This window comes from Lissotriton helveticus, chromosome 7 (genome assembly GCF_964261635.1).
Source record: "Lissotriton helveticus chromosome 7, aLisHel1.1, whole genome shotgun sequence".
NCBI classification, from domain to species: Eukaryota; Metazoa; Chordata; class Amphibia; order Caudata; family Salamandridae; genus Lissotriton; species Lissotriton helveticus.
This window is the reverse complement of record NC_136068.1, coordinates 1749923329-1749940315: the sequence shown is the minus strand read 5'-3', so window position 1 is coordinate 1749940315 and position 16987 is coordinate 1749923329.

Here is a 16987-nt window from a genome sequence, read left to right as displayed (position 1 = left end):
AATAGTCCGTAATAGTATTCCAACCTGAGGTATTCTTTACTCCACTAGGTGCCCGAAATGCTTTTCTCACTATCGCACACCTTTGAACAATCATAGACGCCAGCGCTTCATAAAGTTTATTGATTCTTGTTCGTTAAACAAGAGACAATGAGGTAAACGATGATCTTTATTACAAACATTGTGTATCTAGCAAGCATGCATATAGCCTCATTATACAAATAAGTAATAGGTATGCATTTATCCACAGCCTTCCATTACGGCTCTAGAAATCTTTTATGATTAGAACCACCTGTTAGTAATCATCTGGTTCCGGGCATCTATAGCTGACACATGCAGTACTTCCATTACTCGAACAGTAAAACGAATACCATAGAGAATCAGGTACAGAACTTAGGACCATAGGAAATATAATGATGCTAGTCTAGCCTAGTTTTAGTATTTGTTTGCCAAGAATCTATTCCAAGAATTCTCTTAGGGCTCCGTACCTTGGTATTAGAATGTAAGAGGTCTTGTATCTCTCTCTCTCAGGACTCGATTTCCCAGCGACCTGCAAGGGTAGCCTGGAAACACTGGCGCTGGATTTCTCGGCAGGAGAAAGAACAGCCTCTCTCGGTGCGTCAGTTGGAGGGTCGGCTTCCTTCGGCACTTGCAGCAGCAGGGCGCGTTGGGCAAGTAGATAGTCGGACTGCTCCAAACCACTGTGTGTTTGTTTAGACAAGTGTGGGCTTATTTATACCTTGAAGGTGCCGAGTTTGAGATTGGACATAATAACGTCATTAGAGACTTAATTCTCTGAAAACTCCATGATTTCTTGGATAAATTAATATTCATGCAGGGGGAAGTCCCTGACTGCTGAAGGCGGGTTATTCCAAGAAATCGTTGTAGGTTTTCGGAAATAGCGGAAGTAGCCGAGCCGTATTAGGACTACTTGAGCTATGTCTTAATATGGTTATGATTTCTATGCCTATATAAGGATACAATATTTTATACCTATATAAGGACATGAATTGGGAAAATTACACTAGGGTCCTAAAACGAGGAGGAAGTGGAAGGTGGTGGAAGAAAGAGACGGTTAGGAAGAGAAAGACAGGAAAACAGTAACATTCATGGGTTAAGAGACAGGAAGTTTAAGGTGGTGGTAGAAAGAGGCAGGCTGAAGAGAATGACAGGAAAACAGTTGTATTCATGGGTTAAGAGACAGGAAGTGTATGGTGGTGGAAGAAAGAGGCAGGATGAAGAGAAAGAGAAAGACAGGAAAACTGTGGTATTCATGGGTTAAGACACAGGAAGTGTAGCATGGTGGAAGAAAGAGGCGGGATGAAGAGAAAGACAGGAAAACAGTGGTATTCATAAAATAAAGAGAAGGAAGTATAAGGTGGTGGGAGAAAGAGGTGGTTAGGAAGAGAAAGACAGGAAACAATGATATTCATGGGTTAAGAGACAGAAAGTTTAAGGTGGTGGTAGACAGAGGCAGGATGAAGAGAATGACAGGAAAACAGTGGTATTCATGAGTTAAGAGACAGGAAGTGGAAGGTTGTGGAAGAAAGAGCTGGTTAGGAAGAGAAAGACAGGAAAACAGTGGTATTCTTGGACTTAGAGACAGGAAGTGTAGGGCAGTGGAAGAAAAAGGCAAGATGAAGAGAAAGACAGGAAAACGGTGGAATTCATGGTTAAGAAACATGAACTATAAATGATGGAAGAAAGAGGCAGTTAAGAAGAGAAGGACAGGAAAACAGAGTTATTCATGGGTTGAGAGACAGGAAGTGGAAGGTGGTGGAAGAAAGAGGCGGGATGAAGAGAAAGACGGGAACAAAGTGGTGTTCATAGGTTAAGATATAGGAAGTGGAAGGTGGTGGAAGAAAGAGACGAGATGAAGAGAAAGATCGGAAAACAGTGATGCTCATGAAATAAAGAGACAGTATGTGTACGTTGGTGGAAGAAAGAGGTGGGCCGTAGAGAAAGACAGGAAAAAGTGGTATTCATGGGTTAAGAGACAGGAGGTGTAGGGTGGTGGAAGAAAGAGGAGGTGATTAGAAAGACAGGAAAACAGTGGTATTCCTGGGTTAAGAGACAGTAAGTGGAATGTGGTGGAAGAAAGAGGTGTGTAGTGGAAGCAAGACTAGGCATCATTTCTATCAATAACCTTGGAATTCTCCAGTGCTGGTGGCAGGCTCCTAAGAACGAAATGCGGCCCCTGCACTTATCTTTCCACAATTAAGCACTGCTCCAGTGTACAACTGCACCTCACCGAGTAAGCACATTACCCCCAATTTTAAGTCTCTGGCTATGTCATTTTAAATAGAGATTACATTTTGGTGAAGCTAAAACGCACCTCTGTCAAACCACTGCATATGTTGACCTTTACCGGTGAGTGAAGTGTTTGTTTTAAAAATGTGTAGATTCTGTAACCAGCTTGGCACAGCCACACTGTAACACTTCAAAGAACAGATGCATTGAAATGCACACTTCTATTTGTCTTGAATTAGCAGCATGTGCCCAAGTGGTGTGTACTCGCAGCCTCTGGGTAGCATGGCCAAAATTGCATAATGTCTCTTTCTGTAACTTTACTGTAAACACTCACGATGTTAAACGTGACAGCGTAGGTACCGTGTGCATCCCAGTCATAGTTGCGCACTGACATTTGATTGCCTCTGTCTATTGGACTTCTATCATAAATCTGCCAAAAAGCCCTCTTCTCTTATTTAAATTTTAAATAGCATTCAGTGCCATGAAATGTTTATTTCTGCCTTGCAGCAGTGGCCTGTTCTCTGGGCCCAGAGCGTGTTTACCCATCTGTTTCCTGAGTGCTGAGATGAATGCATCAGGGCGGGGATGTCAGGGAGTGGATACTGAATAATAATGTACATCACTGTCTGTGGTGCTGACTTCTATATAGTAGGGGGTTGCAAAATTGTGAAGCTCTGTTCTTTTAACATTTTATAAGAAAGTTTATTCAGACTTAGCAGTGATCGATCTCTCACTAGGCACAGGATAGCAAGATATCGACTGGGCCTATTTATTTGCGTCACCTTTTCTGATGCTCTGGCGGCGTAAAAATGCGCCAAGTTGCATCCTATCAACCAAGTGACGCATATAGGCAGATGCGTCACTTTGTAAGGCCCTGCACTACATTACACCTGCGTCAGGTATGATGTATGCTGGGTGGGCGTTCCCCCACAAATAGCCTTGGAGGCTGCAACTGCTCCAAAATCTTACCCCTGCCTCACAGCAGGCATAAGACGGATGCAGGCGCATTTAACATGGGACTTGCCGATGTGTAATGACCCATTGCTTGAGTTGCATCACTTTTGTAACACACTCCAGCAATGCATCATTACTGCCCCTACAGATATGTCAGGAATACTGACATATCTGCAACTCCCTGCGAAATGAGCACTGAACAGTAAATACGGCACATCCATGGTGTGGCAAGGAGGGCGCACTGAAAAGTGTTGCATCGCTGTTTTCACACAGCGATGCAACACTTTTCATACATGAGGCCCAGGCATGTACAAAACGATCACACATTACCACAGCAGACCGTCACAGTACTTGTAAACAGCAAGCGTGTTGAAAAGCCCATTGGTCTCCCCTTTTGGACCTATTGGCTTTGGTGTTGGCTTTAGGCATGGTGTAGAGCAGGCGGTCTTCAATCTGTGGGGCGTGACCCCCAAGGGGGCCATGGAGTCCTGAGAAGGGGATTCACATTGTGCCTGGAATCCCAAATTTTGCTTTCGTTTTGAAAAAAGACAACCATACCAGCATGGCTAATTTCGATGGTTAAAATGCATCAGCTGAAGTTTCATTAATTGATTCTCCTGTGCTGTGAAAAGCCGTACACCCATCGAACAATGGGGGTACGGCTCGTACACCGATCCTACATGGGGTACGGCTCGTATACCGATCGTACGTGGGGTACGACTCGTACACCGATCGTACAATGGGGGTACGGCTCGTACACCGATCGTACAATGGGGTACGGCTCGTACACCGATCGTACATGGGGTACGGCTCGCACACCGATCGTACAATGGGGGTACGGCTTGTACACCGATCGTACAATGGGGGTACGGCTCGTACACCGATCGTACAATGGGGTACGGCTCGTACACCGATCGTACATGGGGTACCGCTCGTACACCGATCGTACAATGGGGGTACGGCTTGTACACCGATCGTACAATGGGGGTACGGCTCGTACACCCCATGATCACAGGGGTACAGTGCATACCCCTGCGATCATAGGGGGTACGCACCATACCCAGGGGGGGGGCGTTCTGTACCTGTTTCGGCGCGAACTCTGTTTTTACGGCTGTTTTCAGCTCCCGTAGAAAAAGGGTCGTACGGTGTGTACCCGACACGTATCGTAATTGCTGGGTCGTAAAAACCAGCCGCGAACCGTACAGATGTCGCGTACAGCGGGTTCCGAGGGAGAATCGTACAGAGATTAGAGTCGTATGGTGTCTTGTACGACTCGTACGGAGTACGGCTCCTGGTACGAATCGTACTTTGTCGTACGTACGGGACGTTTGCAGGTACGATTCGTACGGGAAAAAGCGCTCCGTACGACGATTCGGTATCGACCCCCATGAGGAGAAGCTACATGGAGTAGGGGGTGGGGTGTGCAAAGGAACATATGTAGAGTGTACAGGGAAGCAACATGTATTGCACAGGGAGGGAAATCAGGGAGGGACAAACTGAGAGAGGAAATGAATGAGAGAAAGTGAAATGTGGAGCTGTGGAGAGAACAACACTGGAGAAAAAACACCAGAGGTTTACTTAGGCAACGACGCTCAACATTCTGTGATTCTGGGCAAATCACTTAATCTCTCCTTGCCTAACAAAAATGAATGTAACGCAACTGGTGCTATGTAAAGCGTACTAAAACCTTCGGGTTAAGTTTGCCCTGTATAAAACTTTGGAAAATAAAACATAAGCAGGGGGAAGCACATGGGCAGCGAGCATGGGGCGAGGGGTAAATGTACACGAGAGAGGCTGCAGGGAAAACAAGCATTTGCAAGGCATAATGTTTTACGTTAGTTAAATGGAGAGCTATTGGCTTTGCAAATGGAAAACAAATGTGGCGTCCGTATGCCTTTGACAGCTCATAAAAGCATGGGTGTCATCAGCTTTGCACTCCATGTTCCTCAGTACATATAACTTGAGCAGGTAGAGAAATTGCTGGGGAGGTATCAGTGCTGTGCTACAGACATTCAGCCTGAGACAAACATGATAAGGCAGTATGAGGAAAAGAGAAGGGAGGGCAGAGGAAAGGAAAAAGGGAAAGGGAGTGGAGAGAATAAGTGAGGCGAGGAGAGAAGCCCGAACAAGAGAGCAAGTGAAACACAGAGACTGGAAAGATAGTATTAAATGTACGGTTATGAGCTAAAAAACTAGGAATACATTGGTTAAATAAATATTCACTGTAATGTGTAAATAAGAAACAACATATGGAAACGGTATGTGGGAGAGATGTGGTATGGGGAAAATAAGTCAAGTCAAGTCAAGTCAGAGATTTGTATAGCGCGCTACTCACGCAGAGGGTCTCAAGGCGCTTAAGGGAGGGGTTCGTTACTGATCGAATAACCAGGTCTTGAGTTGCTTCCTGAAGGAGAGGTGGTTCGGGGTAAGACGGAGGTGAGAGGGGAGGGAATTCCAGGTCTTGGCCGCCAGGTAAGAGAAGGATCTTCCTCCCATGGTGGCTTTACGGATGCGTGGAATCACGGCGAGGGCTAGGTTGGACGAACGTAGTTGGCGGGTGGGGGTGTAGAAGGATAGGCGATTGTTGAGGTAGCTGGGTCCTAGGTTGTGGAGGGCCTTGTGTGTGTGAGTGAGGAGACGGAACGTGATTCTCTTGCTGATAGGGAGCCAGTGCAGGTTTCTCAGGTGTTCTGATATGTGGTTGTGTCGAGGTATGTCCAGGATGAGTCGGGCGGAGGCGTTCTGAATGTGTTGAAGTCTTTTCTGCAGTTTGGCTGTGGTTCCGGAGTATAGGGTGTTTCCGTAGTCTAGTCGGCTGGTGACAAGTGCTTGGGTGACCATTTTCCTAGTTTTGGCGGGGATCCATCGGAAGATCTTTCGGAGCATGCGTAGGATGTTAAAACATGATGATGAGACGGCGTTGACTTGTTTGGTCATGGAGAGGGAGGAGTCTAGGATGAATCCTAAGTTGCGAGCATGGTCTGTTGGTTTGAGTGCGCTGCCTAGTGCCGGGGGCCACCATGAGTCGTCCCAGGCAGAGGGGGATGTTCCTAGGATGAGGACTTCCGTCTTGTCCGAGTTCAGTTTTAGGTGGCTGTTCTTCATCTATTCGGCTACGTTTTTCATCCCTTCGTGTAGGTTGGTTTTGGCGGCGGTTGGGTCTTTGGTGAGGGAGAGGATCAGTTGAGTGTCGTCAGCGTAGGAGATGATGTTTAGGTTGTGTTGGCGTGCGATGGATGCGAGGGGGCTCATGTAGACGTTGAAGAGGGTGGGGCTGAGCGAAGATCCTTGTGGTACGCCGCAGATGACTTCGGTGGCCTCAGATCTGAAAGGGGGAGACGGACTCTTTGGGTTCTTCCGGCGAGGAACGAGATGATCCAGTCCAATGCCTTATCTTGTAATCCGACGTTCCTGAGGCGATATACTAGGGTGCGGTGGCATACCGTGTCGAACGCTGCGCAAAGATCCAGGAGGATGAGGGCCACTGTTTCCCCGTTGTCGAGCAGTGTCCGGATGTCGTCTGTAGCTGCGATGAGGGCGGTCTCAGTGCTGTGGTTAGCTCGGAAACCGGACTGTGAGGGGTCAAGGGAGCCGTTAGACTCAAGGAAGGCGGCGAGCTGGCTGTTGACGGTCTTCTCGATGACTTTGGCGGGGAACGGGAGGAGCGCGATGGGGCGGTAGTTCTTAAGTTCGGTGGGGTCTGCTGTAGGTTTCTTCAGGAGGGCGCTGAGCTCGGCATGCTTCCAGCTTTCCGGGAAGGTAGCGATGTTGAAGGAGCAGTTGATGATATCTCGGAGTTGGGATGCGATGACGGAGTCGGCCTTATTTAAGTTTTGTGATGGGGGCATGGGTCTGTTGGAGATCCGGAATGGATGGAGTTCATCATGCGTATGGTTTCTTCGGGTCTGATTGGGGTCCAGGCGTGGAGGCTGGTGGTAGGGGGCTTCAGTTCAGAGGTAGGGGGGAAGGGCAGGTCGCTGAAGCTGTTATCTTGCTGTGGAAGAACGAGGCTAGTGAGTGGCATAAATCTTGAGAGGGAGTGATGTCGTTGTTGCCAGCGCTGGGATTATTGAGCTCATTGACGATGCTGAACTGTTCTTTGCTGTTGTGGGCGTTGTTGTCTAGTCGGTCTTTAAATGCTGACTTCTTAGTGGTGCGGATCAGCTAATGGTGTTTGCAGGTGGCGTTCTTGAAGGCGGTCATGTTGTCTGCGGTTGGGTTTTTACTCCAGGTTTTCTCGAGGGTGCGGCAGTTCTTTTTGGAGTTCTTAAGGTCGTCGTTGAACCAGGAGGCTCTTTTGCTTTCTGGTCTGTTGGGACGGTTTTTCAGGGGTGCTAGTTCGTCAGCGCAGTGGGTGATCCATTGTGCGAGATTGATGGCTGCTTGATTTGGGTCCGTAGATCTGGCGGGAGGGTTTTGGTTCAGTGATGTGGTGAGCTGGTCGAGGGTAATTTTGTTCCAGTCTCTGCGGGGGACCTGTTGCGGATGGTGGTGGGTCGTTGTCTTTCTGAAGCTGAAGTGGACGCAGCTATGGTCCACCCAGTGGAGTCCTGTGGTGTGATTAAAGGAGATGTGTTTGCTGGAGGAGAAGATCGGGTCGAGCGTGTGTCCGGCGTAGTGGGTGGGGGTGTTCACCAGCTGTTTGAGTCCGAGATTGGCGAGGTTATCAAGCAGAGTGGTGGTGTTGTTGTCGTTGTTATTCTCCAGGTGAAAGTTGAGGTCTCCTAGGAGAATATAGTCCTCGGTAGGGAGGGCGTGTGGGCTGACAAGGTCAGCGATGTCTTCGCAAAAATGTGTACGGGGTCCTGGGGGTCAGTATATGAGGGTGTCTCTGAGTGTTGTCTTGGGGTCGGTGTGTATCTGGAAGTGGAGGTGTTCGGTGGCTATGAGGGTGTCGTCGGAGCTGGTCGAGATGCGGATGGTGTTCTTGTGGACGATCGCGATGCCTCCCCATGTTTTGTTGATGCGGTCTCTTCGGATGATCTTGTATCCGTCCGGGATGGCTATGGCGATGTCGGGTGCTGATGAGGCGTTCATCCAGGTTTCCGTGAGAAAGGCGACGTTAGGGGATGTGGTGTCGAGTAGATTCCATAGTTCTATGGCGTGTCTGTGGACCGAGCGGGTGTTGAGCAGGATGCACTTCAGATGGTTGTTGTTGGAGCTCTGTTTGACGTTTGTGGTTGTAGTGTGGGTCCTGATGCAGCAGAACTTGCAGGATTGGCAGGTGAAGGGTCCATGGGTGTGTCCTGGGGCAGCTCGGTGGCAATCGGGGAGTCTGCCGGTGTTGAGGGCATTGAGGGTTGCGGTGTCGTATGTTCTGCGGGGGGGATGGTCACTGCGGGGCCAGGGGGTCTGGCGCTAGGGCGCGTTCCAGGCGTGGACGGGCGTAGACGGGCTTACCTTTGGCACGCCTTCGGCGCGCATAGGGCGCGCCTGCTGCGCGTGAACGCTGCGCGTTTGCCATTCTGCCATAAGTAGAGAATGGAGGGGGGCGGAGCGAGGGAGGAGCAGCTGGGAGGCGGGAGCAGGGTGGGGAGTGGGGAGGGGAGGAGCGGTGATGCAGGACGGAACGGGGGTTGGGCTGAGCAGCGGCAGGGAGCGGGGTGGAGGGGCACAGGGCACAACAATTGGAGTAAACAAACAAAAATCAAAACCGGAGAGGCACAGCGGGCAGCGGTGGCGGCAGCAATCAGGGGGCGCAACAATATGAGTGCAGAGTAAGAGCGAAACGGGCACAAAATAAGGAATACATGGAGGGATGCAGCTCAGAGGAGGGCGAGATGTGGAAGTTAACCTGATAACAGATGCAGAAAAGGAGTGAGAAGTGACGGGAAAAGGGAAGCAGAGGGAGGGAGGAGGCCAAATCAGTGCATAATGCTGTTGAATGAAGTGTGAGCTGGTCTCACTGAGCCGCTGCACTGCGGTAATGTCAAGGAAGGGGCAAGTACACGGGGAGATGCTGGAAAAAATATTGATTTCAACCACTCACTGTAGATGAGGTCAATGTGACTAGTTCATAAACAGGCCAAGCCTATTCCAAGAATCCAGTGAGAAGTTAAATGAGGGTGACACCAATGCTGTAAAGAAAAGGTATTGAGATATAATAGCGGCTATAAATAAGGTCATTTTAATTAGGTGACATCAAAGAAAGATTTTTCCATGGACATTTTTCGGCTGCTTGATAGATGTCATGTATTTGCAACAGAAACATTGAATATAATGCATTCTATTATTTTCTGTACACAACCATTACCAAATAATCCCCTTTGTGGAGATTGTGGTCAGTGGTGGAAGTAGGGGAAAAAAGTAGGGGAACTGTGGGTGGAGAATCAGAGGGTGGGAATAACCTGAGGATTGGGTCAGTGGGCGGAGTGAGAGGTTTGGCATAAAAGAGCAAAACATCCACATTTTTGGTATTTGTTTGGCATTTCACTGACCAATTATTGCTTATTATTTTTAATTCAAACAATGAATACACATGTTTATTTAAGGTTTATATGAGTTACTGACATTGACAAATTGAGATATGATTCCAATCACAGAATATACCAACTAAGCTTAAAAGTGGAATCACAAGTCATTTGTCTCCGAGCTATGCAGTTTCTGTCATCAGCACAAAACATAAATGGCAAAATAGCCATATTTGCCACATAATACATCATCTACTGCATAATTGATGATCTGAACTAAACAATTGTTTGCACCACAAGTGGATCAAATAAACTGAGGACAGAACAAGATTCTACTAAGAAGGTACTCTGTGCACGGGGATTCTGGAGATTCTTTGATTCTGCAGCCCAGTATATTTCTGATCTTCCTGATTTTTGATCCTCCACATGATGTCACTCCTGACTGATAACCTTTTTGCGTGAGTATTCTTAAAAAGACCATTAGGTCATGTAGAACTTGACAGTTAGAATCTGGATAGTATTTTGATTAGTAAAAGTAAGAGTTAAGTATAAGTGGGTCGCTCCCAGTCCTTTGTTCTTTGATTTTTGGATTTTGATTGGTTCTTAGTTTGATTTGTCCTTAGTTTTATTTGAAGATTGCAATTTTCAAAAACCGAGGGTCTTGTATATTTACGAGTGTATCGATAGAGATAGCCCCTTGAAGTTTGAAGCTAGATTAGTGAGCTATAAGATGCCTGATCTTAGCAAATTTGGAGATTTGTGTTGGCCAACTTTGTATACGTTTGGATTAGCCGGCTTCCCCTAAAGGGGATATCTAAATAGGTTTAGATTTAAAAACACATATTTCTTCATTGGTGATTTTGTATCCCCAGGGAATTAAAATATGACATAATACAAAAACAAGGATCCTTTGTTCTGCGCAGTTTTATGAATGGAGATATGCAGAACGATTTTGGTGTTCTGCCAGCCAAAGCTAGTGAATTAAGTGTATTGTGGCTTCGTGCACCTACAGCAGTCTGTTGGGCTGTGTTTTTTGCAGTCTTTTCGAACCCTATTGAGACGGGTTTCTTGTAAATATGACTGACAGCTAATATTTACAAATGGTTTGGTTTGAGTACAGCCTATGGGCTGTCCTTTGTTTTCGTCCTAAGTGTTGATTTGTGGGTTCAATGTGTGTTTCAATGTCTATGTGGTTTTTCTCATTAGTGTAACTTCAGTAATAGCTACAGCGCTGTATTGTGAGTCCTGAGTGTTTGAATACTTTCTCTTTATGTCTGCAATGAGCTCTCAATATGTGTTTGTAGGTTTCTTGTTGTTTTCTGTTAAGTAAAATGTTAGATTAATTAATATTAAGTAGAAATTAAATAACACTCCAGCAATTTACTATGTCACATGCTAAAATCGCTATATGTTGCTATTTAATTTACAGACTAAGCAAAAACGCATATGTGCAAATTGTTAAATGCTTAAAATAGATAAGTTAAATTCACATTCACTAGGAATATGAAGGGCCTCAAAGATAATTGTGTGTTTTGTAGCAAAACTAATTTATAGCATTTTTTTACTTACATGCATTGTAGTACATGTAAAAGGCAAACACCTCAGCTAAAGTGAATTTTTTTCTTGCTAGATTTAAATGCATCTTTTTGCACGCGCATTTTTAAAACTTGAAATGTCTGTTTTCAGTAAAACTGAAAGTGTGCTCAGGTTTCAGCACTCTTTCAGGTTTCAGCCTTTCCTGCCTTAAGGCAGCAGATGTTGTTTTTCGAAGGCCATAAATAGCATTGGAATGTTCATTTAGCCCAGGACTTAGCTGTTAGTTAATCACAGTTGGACTTTTTCATTTCAGAATAGTGTTTTAGAGGGTTACAAAAATAAGGTTCATCACTTTGTATCACTGGAAGACCTCCCAAATGCGGTTTTCCTCTCTTAAAGCATTCTTTTCAAAGTATATTTTTGGTTCTGTCGAAAATACTGATTGCCCTTTAAAATGGAGCGAAAAATGTCATGTTTTAAGTTAGGCTTTTTGTGCGTAGGCGCAGAAATGAATGCATCTAAAAATGATAGGCAAGGGATGCAGCTTACCTTTATATGTGGAGTTATCATGAAAACAGATAATTGGTTTCATTGAACGAAAAATTATTAATTATGGAAAAATTATTTGAGAAAAAAAATAAGTGCTTTTTAAAATCGTTTTTTGATATTTATAAAGCTTAATACTCATACTATGACTCCCTAGTATTAAAATTTGATTTAAGTTATGTGTTACGGTGTAATTAGGTAATTTGCTTGTTGGTTTTCACTTGGCGCAGGCGTAAAAAAACTCATTTTTCCTAGGATTTACATGAGATATGACTAATGTCTAATATCTGTAACGTGTAAAGAACATCCTGAGGATGATTAATATGTAAAACAATTATAGGATATTTATTTTTAAGTCCCCCAAAGATAAAAGTCGAAATTGAGTTAAATGGTTTTTTTTAACATAGATTCTTGTCATTTACCATAGCTTGAAAGTGTCTCTGGCTTCAGTAAATGCATACATTTGTGCATAATACAAACGTGTGGGTTGTTATTGAGGTTGTTTTTCATAGCTCAGCGAGCCAATGTGCCCGGTGCAGAGGATTGTGTTTAATATCAGGGTTGAAGGTTCTAACTTTAGCGGGGCCCATTTAACGTTCATCAATGTTAGGTGGTTAAAATGAGTACCATTGCATAGGGTGGTAGCAAGCATTTGTTCTAAAAATTGGTATGTGTGAACCCTTCACAGTAAATGTAGTAGGCCTTCTGTCTCTGTCATGTTGGCATTGTGACCTTTTAAATTTGAGCCTGGTCTGTGAAATGCAGAATAACATTGCTAAACAGGCCTCTGAAAGGTGGAATTTCTGGTTTAAAGTTAAAGACTTAATTCCAAAGGGAAATATAAATAAGGTTTCTTGAAAGGTTTCTTTAAAAGTCACAACATGATGACATTTGTATTTCTGCTCTAAAAAAAAAAATGTCTGCTAGTACAGAAAACGAAGTGTTGCATTACGTCTTAGACAAAAAAATAAGATGCAGCCTTTTACTAAAATTTTGAAGCCTACATGAATAAGTAAGAACCATTTGCCAATTAAGAATTTTTTTTATCGTGGAGATTGTGGCACAAGGCTAATTTTAGGTGTCAGGGAAAGGATTTTACCTCTAAAAGTTAAAAAGGCTTCATGTTGCAAGGTGACTGACAAGATGGTAACAGTTAAGTAATGGAAATTTATTTTTGTGTTTGTTAATGTGTATCATGTTTTGTCTTCTGCTTAAAAGTTACAATTGATGTCTGTTTATTATCTGTATTATCTGTACATATTGTATATGTCTCTCTTTTTTGTGCTGTGTATTTTTTTCCTTTTCGCTTCTGCTCACAGATCATTCATGGATTGCTCTGGGGGCCTTTGAGCCTAACAAGACACGTGAGTTTGGTTGGTTGAAATAAGATGGGTTTTTTTGCGCAACTCCTTTGAAAAGAAATGTCCATGCGTTTTTCATGTTTGTGTATTTTGTTCTATCATGAATTGTTCTTGCTGGTTCTGTGTGTCCGAAAGTTGTATTTGACAGCAGATACCCACTATTGGTGATCTACTGTCAAAAAGGAGGGTATCCTTACACTGTATTATGCGTCACTGCTCATTTATATATGCTATCGTTTTACAGCGAGTATATCTGATGGCTTTACGTCCGTTTTGTGCGTTTTTGCATGTTTTATGTTGTATGTTGCTGCTTAAGAAATTATTACAAATTCACCCGTGTTGTTGTGAGGGGACATGTATGACGATACATGTCACTGTCAACAGTTGGGTAAAATTTTCACTGATACTAAAATTCACAGATTTGATTTTTTTTTTTTCATATTGTGAACCAGACAGACAACACTTCACCAGTGTATGTCAAATTTGGCTATAAGTATTGAAGAAAAATAAACAGCAAATTGTGTCATTTGTAGTCACGATACTGGCCTTTCCTGTAAGGAACAGGCAGCCCTAAAATTATATATCCTGATTGGACGTAAGGATAAATTATAGATTTGTGACTCTTGTACATGGTGACCTAATTTCTATATTACATTAGTCAGTTATATTCTGCTTCCTAAGTAGTATATGGCTTGTACCATAGAAGAAACCAGGTTTCATTTTTTTTCCCACTGAAGAAGGAACTGGAACATTAGCTGAGATTACCGTATATGGTGTAGTGGCCAGCGGTAGAGTTACATTTGTAAACTATTGTGATTTTTTTTGTGTATCACCCATACTCTTGGTATTGTGTCACATGCCTGACTATCACCCAAGCACATCAGGCCTAGTTATTGGGGATTTTAGCTGTGTCCTATTCTCTTTTCCGTATTCCTGTCACCAGTCAGCTTTTATTATTATTAGTGTATTGTTCAGGTTCGCACTTTCAGATTGCAGTAATGTACCATGGACCCCCATTTTATGTATAATTCCCTGTTGCATAACTAGACTGGTTTCTAAGAATTTTCTTTAGGCCTATTCTGATGTTTTTCCAGTCTGACTGTTAGGACTGTTAGGACTGATTAACTGACTCAATACTATAGTAAGATAAGCTTTCCACCTCAACAGGAGACACATTACGTTTTTGAATATGACAAATTCAATGCCTATTCTAATTTGGTTTTTAGTTCCTTTTTCTGCTGCTTTAATTTTAATGGACCAGATGTATTTTAAATAATGGAAATACCAGGACTCTCTAGTTCTTGTCTTTTGTTCCCACATCTTGATCATTAGCTTTTGCATTGCATAGTCCCACCTGATGCACAATTATTATGATAACATGTATGTGATCCCGCTTTTGAGATGTTCTAGATGAGGAATTTAGAAACACCTATATATAATCATTGAGATAAAATGTGTTTTACCCATTAGACGATGCCACTATGTGTGAGGACATCCATTCAGATAGAATTCCCATGTCGCTATGATGATGAAAGATATGCTCTCACACGGAAACCCAATTGAAGAGCCTTGAGGCACTGTTTTGCCTATTGTCTTTGTTTTTGTATTGCCTTTGAGAATGACAGTGTATTTCAACGCAGAATTGTCCCATGGCGTGTGGCCACTCCTTTGAAGATCGCAGGCCACCTGTTTGCAGTCCCCTTGTTGTACAATGAACTGTTTAAAGCATCACACTTGCTTCATCAGAAGGCGTTCAACATCAGAAAAGAAGAAGGAGCTGGTTTTGCCACAGTCCCTTGAGATTTCAGTGCAAAAGAGCGCCTGTCATGTGCTGGTTAACCTCTGACAGTGTGCAGTCCCTTGAGCCCCTTGGCCTGAGTTTTGGCCATGCACCCCTTTTTTCCCTTGCTTCAATGGAAGTGCAGTGCACCGGAAGATCCAAGAGTGGAAAAAGGCACTCCATTATGGTGCCCATGAAAGGGCGGCCTGAGCGTCCTCTGACACTGAATGATGAGTGTTGGAGCCTGAGAATGGTTCCGGGTCTGCACGAGATGATCTGTGCCCATATCTGTAGTGTCTGCCGCAGAGGAGAGATACGGTGCACTGCCTTGAGACATTGAGACTTTTTGAATGAGCTATGAGTGTTTGCCAGGAGGGCACTCCAACAGATACTGAGCATCAGAGCATGGGAGGCCTGAATCCAAAGGCCCATGCAACAACGGGAGCAGACTTGATTGGACAATAGAAACCTGCCAGAGAGGCTTTTTGAACAGACTCTGGGCATAGTTGGTTTCACAAGAGGTTTCCGTGTGATTGTATAGACTAAGTGTTAGGAGAATGATTTTATTGTTCTGCTGGCATTATTTTAAAGTAGTATTCTGTTTAGTAAAAGCAGAATAAAGTCAATTTTCTGTGAAAGAGTATCCCCTTTTCACCTCAGAGCATTAATGAGGGTCACCACTGTTTCACTTGAACATATAATAAATTACAGAAAATGCATAGGAAGACCTACAATGTTACTAGAAAATTTTAGGATTTACCTTTTGCTTAGGGTTGTGAAAAATTATGATTTCATTTGTAATAGCGGTCACTACTTTGTCTATATGTTCTTAACGACGTGTTTTCTAGTGTTTTTTAAACATGGCATTGTCTTTTATGGGTGGGATTGTTTTTGCTGCCCAATTCACATCTGTACCCACCTCCCAACCTATGTCTCTTCCTACTTCTACTTATTTGCAATATTTCCAGATTTTACCTGAACATGGACTAGTTAGGAGGTCAGAGTTTACTGATAATTCCTTTTGTACAGTTTCTGCATCAACACCAGTTAGTAGTGAACATCACTAATTGTTGGGTGTGTGGTCGTATACCACATACTACAGATAGAGGCATTCCCTATTTTGGCCCTGCCACATATGGCCTTTGTGCTACTGTGTGTGTAAGGAGACCTGTCCCGAGAGAGTTGCTAAGTAATAGGATTATGCTTCAGCAACATCTTGATGATTTGATAGATATAGACCTGGACTCAGACTAGCGTGAGTATAGGTTATTGCCTATGTAAGGGCAAAAGGAGCGTCTGTGGTACTGAAAATTTTGGACCTGTGTCATAAACATTGTCGTATCATGACGATTTTGATATCAGCAGACCGAGAATGGCTAGTACACTATGCACAAGCATTGTCGTCATATTCAAATGACAGAATCACCCTGAAATCAGAGTTTTCGTCCTGAACCCTCGGGTTCCATTTTGTGAACGGCAGCCATTTTGTGATTGCCCTCACATAGGCAGATGACCTAGGCCAAGCGAGTCTTAAGGACACGTACACCTTAAGCTGACTTCTCTGTGACCTAGGCAAGCTGACTCCACTGCCCGAAGCCAAACCTGTTCGACCAGTTCCTTTCCCAGTAGCTGATCAAGATTAAGCATGAAGGCACAGGAGATCGCAAACCTTTATTGCACACAACTATGTCTTATCTTACTCACACCTGTCTCTGCTCCCTTCTTTATGGCCTGTTTACGATGGGGATGTGCCGGGTTTTTATTATGGGTTTCTGCAGCTTGTGTAAGAAGGAATGGTGGGTTTTTGCATGTTTGCAAAAGCTAGAACTGCCCCTTTCTTTTTGTACTGAGTCATGTAACGCTAAAAACATATAAAAGGCCTCTGTCCTCTGTGTTCCTCAGACTACCTCATTCACTTGCTACGGCTTCTGGGTGACGTGGCCTCACTATGTTAAGTTTAATAAAGATGTCTTTTCATATTTTCAGAGTCTGTGCCAAGTTCTTGTTATATTAGTAAGTATTCCCTGAGAACGAAAATTACCAAGTTCTTCAGAGGTACCAATGGGTGAGCCAGACTGGCTTCTAGGATCCTGTGACCTCAGTGACAGAGTCACTGTCAATATAGCATGTGCTGCTTCATAGGCCTGCCCGCA